The sequence below is a fragment of the Sodiomyces alkalinus genome (assembly GCF_003711515.1).
Source record: "Sodiomyces alkalinus F11 unplaced genomic scaffold SODALscaffold_2, whole genome shotgun sequence".
In the NCBI taxonomy this organism is placed as follows: Eukaryota; Fungi; Ascomycota; class Sordariomycetes; order Glomerellales; family Plectosphaerellaceae; genus Sodiomyces; species Sodiomyces alkalinus.
The window spans coordinates 1,097,849-1,103,172 of NW_021167080.1; positions in this window are offsets into that span (position 1 = coordinate 1,097,849).

A 5,324-nucleotide genomic window follows, 5' to 3' on the forward strand; every position below is an offset into this window, starting at 1 on the left:
ATCCGTTAAACTATTATTTTAATACTATTATATATAATCTACCCGTTAAACGCTATTTCCTGGAATAGGTAGTAATAGGCGTTAATATCGTGATTAAGCGTAGTATACACGTAGTAGGGTTTCCCGTATTAGAGGGTAGATTAATAATATTTATAAGAGGAATAGTTAGCTAAAGTATTATTATTATTTATTACTCTGCTCTCGCTTAGCTAAGCTAGGCTAGCCACTTAGGTAATAGTCCTTCTCTAATTCTTAAGGGGAAACCGTTAATAGATAAAAACCCCTACGCTCTTATTATATAGGTAGGTATATCGTGCGTGGCCGCTACGGTATCGCTCCGTGGCCCCGTTTTTATCGCTATTCGAAAACCGGATATTACCTTTAGGCTAGTAGCTAACGGGGGTTAGCTAGTTAGTTTAGTAGGTGCTATATCGGTTATACGCGCCCTCGGTACGCTATCGCTATAGTCCCTTACCGTTATCCTTTCCTTTATTCCGGATCCGGTAAGGTTATTCCTCCCTCGCCGCGGCACCTTTTATGCCCTCCCTCCCTTCTATAAGGGGGGGGGCACGCCTGCCCCCCCCTTATTCTTTCCTTTATTTATTATTTATTCTAAAACCTCCTTTATATGCCTGCTATTTATAGTGGCCTTTATTTAGTTATATACCTCCCTTACTCGCGCTATATAGACTCTCCGGGGTAGGCGCTATAGTATAGGCCGGGTATAGCTATTATTCCCTAAAAGGCGTGGTGACTTATAGGGCTAATCTACCGCTCCCTTTTCTTATAACCCTCCCTCTCTTCCTCTCTTTTCCTCCTTTCCTTTTTTCCTCCTTTCCTTTTTTCCTCCTTTAAGCTATCGTTCTTAAGGTAAGTTTTATATAGTCGGTACGATATAGGTATAGCCCTAGAATTCCCGTGCGGGATCCCCGGTGCTATTCGGCTATATAATAGGGGATCTAATAGGGTCCCGGGTCACGCTATCCTTACGCCGTCCCCGCTCCGCTCTTATAGCGCCCGCCTCGGTCTAACTCTCTTACCCCTCTAGATACCTAGTAATAAGACCTCTATTACTAAAAGGGGAGCCGGTACTAGCGCCTATAAGGGTAAAGGGCCGGCTACCCCTTAGCCTTCTACTATAAGTTCCCCGCTTTATTATCGTCACGCCCGTTTTACGCCCCTATTTTATATTCTAACCCGGTATAGTCCGCTATTACCCCTACTATCCGCTTATCGCCTTATACCTTATACGTTATATCCTTAGTATAAGATTACTAGGCTATACCCTGCTAGAACCCTCTTAGTATATAGTCCTATCGCGTTCCCGCTATACCCCCGCGGCACCCCTACTCGATACCGTATTTACTAACCCGATTTAGGAGCTAATACCCGTTACGTTAAATATATTAATAGTAATTATAATAGTAGCTATTACGCCCCGGTTTATCCCCGCTACGCCCTTGCTACGCCCTTACTCCTTTAATCCTCCTATTAGGTCCCCCCCCTATAATAATACCGCCACCGCCCTTATCGCCGCCGCCGCCGCCGTCCACGCCGCCCTAACTCCTTTTATAGGTTTTTCCCCTCCCCGTTATACCGTATACGCTATATCCTTATTACTAATTCTATTATAGAATATCCGGAAGTATTAGTAGGCGGCTACCCGCTAGACTCGCGTTCTTTAGGCGTACCGCGCCGCCCTTTACCGGGCTAGTAGTATTAGTATAGTTACCGTCCCCGCTATTATACCCCTATAGAGTTATAGTAGTAGCTACGCTTATAACGGCGAGATATTAAAGCTTATCCTCGCCTACCTCAGAAGTTACCCTACGCTAACCTCGCGCCGACCCCGCTACTAACGCGTATTATAAGATATCCCTATCCCTTTATCAGGAGATCCTATAGCCTTAGCTACTAAGGATAAGAGTAAAAGTAAGGATAAAGTTATCCTAATAAATAGTAAAGCGATTAGCTCTGACGATAACGACGATAAGTCCGACGAGTATATAAATAAGGAGTAAATATAGCACGCCCATAACGCGGTCGTATAGCGGCTATTAATAAATATCTTACTCTCCCTTTACTTATTCCGTTTATAGTCGTCTTTACCTTCTTTTATAATCGTTTTTACCTCCCTATATCTATACCTAAGGTTTTAGCGCTATATGGGCTTTACTATACCTCCGCTTTTAGTTATCGTATTAATCGGAAGTCTAGGAGGCGCCTGGTTTATAGGAACCACTTCGCGACCTTCCCCGCGGTCTTCTTACTCCGGAGCGCTAAGAGCTAATCCTATTTTATTAGTAGGCGCGCGCCTATATCGGCCGTAAGGCGCTCTCGTATCTCCCCTAATATATCTTAGTATTATAACGCGATATATTCTACTATCTCTAGCCCTTTATCGGCGTACCGGTAGCGCGGCGTCGCCGCTTCTAGTACGCCTCTTATAAAAAGGAAATAACGAAGGCCTATTTTCTCCGTTCGAATCTAGGTAAAGATAGAACTCTATAGTTTTATAAGGCCCTTATACTTCCTAAGCACTATATAGTCGAATTAGCGTATCCACGCTACGGCCACGCTATTATATTAGTATAGTAAGGTATACTTTTACCGGTACGCCTATTCCTCTTAAAGGCGTTAGGCGAGTTCCCTCCCGAGGAGCTAGGACTCGACCTCCTACTTCTATACCCCCTAAGACCTTAAGTAGGGCCTAACCCCTGCCCTATATTTTCTACGCTATATAGCCGCTTTAGCTATTTATCATACCTAAAGTATCGTTTACTTTATTTAGGTATCCTTTACCCGTAGCACCGCTTATACGGTTAAGGCGTTATAGTATAAGTTAAGGGGGGGGACCCCCGCCTTTATCTTAACTACCTTTATAGTAATAGCCCGATACGCGCCGGTAATAATATATAAGTAATACACCTACTTACTAGCTAATCCTTTAAAAACTCCGCTCCGCTTCTCCCCTTTTCTTATTATCGTGTAGAAGGCCGGGGCCGCGTATAGTATAGCGCTCCGGACTACTATTTAGTATAGTTTACGCGCGTCCCCGATACGGTAGCCCTATACTAACACTATAAGGCGTATAAGGGCGTATTTCTAGGTAAGGAGTTTAGCTTTAAGTTTCCTAATATAGGGACAGAATATAAGCTTCTAGTTAAGGATAACCCCTAAGACTTTTATCTCTTTAACTTATGGCGCCGGTACGCCCTTAAGGCATAGCAGGAGCGGTAGTGGTTCTTATTTTCTTATAAAGTAAAGGAGCTTATATTTCCGTGGCTTAAATTATAGTCCGCTCCTATATAACTAGCTTTAATAGACTTACTATACCCGTTTAAGGTACGCCCGTAGTATAGCCTTATTATATCTAAAAGTCACGATATTCGTGTTATTAGTAAAGCCGACTACTATAACCCACGGTATCTGGATTAGTTCCTAGTAAAGCGTCCTAATAAATAGTATAAAGAGGATTGGGGAGAGGGGGGATCCTTAGGGGACTCCTGCCTAGATTTCTACCTAATACGCTATATCGCCGTCGAAGCGTAGGCGCGCCGTGCGCGCTATAAGGTATAACTAGGTCTATTTTGTGACCTAGTTCGGGAAGCTATACTAGGCGAGGACTTAAGGAGTTTTTAGTATAGTACTATATTAAAGGCGCCCTAGATATTAAGCTTTAATTACGCTATAACTCCGCCGCGCTCCTACACGGCGTATACTCTCTCTATAATAGTTCTAACCGCTACTATTATATTATAGTATCTACGATTACCTATTTATCCGGCGGGGAGGAGTTAATACCCCTCTGCTATGGTTATAATTCTCCTTACTATTATCTTCTTAAGGACCTTCCCCGTTACGCTAAGGAGTAATATCGGTTATTACCCCGAGGCTAGCGTATAAGCTTCCTTCGGTTTACCTGGTTTCTTAAGCACTACTACTTCTACGGTACGGTATTATTACGGGAAACATACGGCCTTAAGGCTCGCGGAAAAAAGTTATACTAGTCGTCTATAAAGTGGTTAGCTATAGGCGAGTAGGAATCCGTTTAGTAGGCTATCCTCCCCGGGTACCTTCTACTTTACTATTTACTATATAACCTACTAGACCTCCTTTTCTATAATCTTTTACGTGAGTAGTATTACCGCTATCCTTAGCGCGCCGCCGATACGCCTATTTTCTATAGGGTATAGTAAGGGGAAAAACTTCTTTACAAGGATTATCGCTTTCCTATTATATATTATTATAACTAGTCCGTCCACGCTACGCTATAGGGGCGGGATAGATAGGAGGTTTAGGGGTAGGTAGCTTACCGTCCGGGCCTAGTATTATAGTGCCTAAAGGCTTTTTTAGTCTACTACTATCGTATTAACGGCGCTATACTAGCTTTTCCGCTTCTTTATTCTAACTAGAATATCACGATATTTTTCTGCCTCCTTAAGTTTATTCTACCTACCACGTAACCTCCGCCCGTAGTAGCGCCGTGTTAGCCTTATTACCTCCTTATTCGCCTTTACTATCTTTTACGTCTACTATAACGGCCTATCGCGGAAAGCGGCTAGCTCACGGCGCGGCGCTATAGCGTCCGCGATACTAATAAGGTCCTATAGTATCTAGTTTACTACTTAGTTAATTACTTCCGGGGTAAAGGGTATTTCTTTATAGTCTAGCCTCTAGGCCTCTCTCTAGGCCGCTTCCTAGTCTAACTTCCTCTACCTCTATTCTTTACTAGCGATATACTAGCGCGGTTACGCCATATTAATATTAATTACCTAGGCTATATAGTCTAAGCCTATTAGGTCTAGATTATCCCCCTAGTATATATATATAAGGTCCGCCAAAACCCAGGTAAGGTCTAGCGTGCTATACTATCGATTAGTATCGGCTAAGGTCCTAGTAATATATTCTTTCGGGGTTATAAGGTCAAGTTATTATTAGTACACGAGTGTAATAAGGTCTTCCGATTATCTTTTATATCTATTATACCTATCCTAAAAGGGGTTCTTTAGGTTAAAGTCTCCTACTAGGATAGTACGCTACCGCTTCGATTCCACCACGAGATTATATATCGGGGTCTCCTACTCTCCTCCCTTATAGTATAGTAACTATACTACTTATATATTTATCTTTTATTATTATATCCTAACTCTAATTATAGCCTAGGCTTAATTCTTACCCGTATACTATATAAACATAGCGGCTTTATACTGCTTATATATATAGAGTAGGGCGCGCTTACTCCTCTATACTATCCTATAATTATATCCCTTTAGGTATATTAGGTTATTCCTTTTATCTAACCCGGGCTTTATTACCGCTAT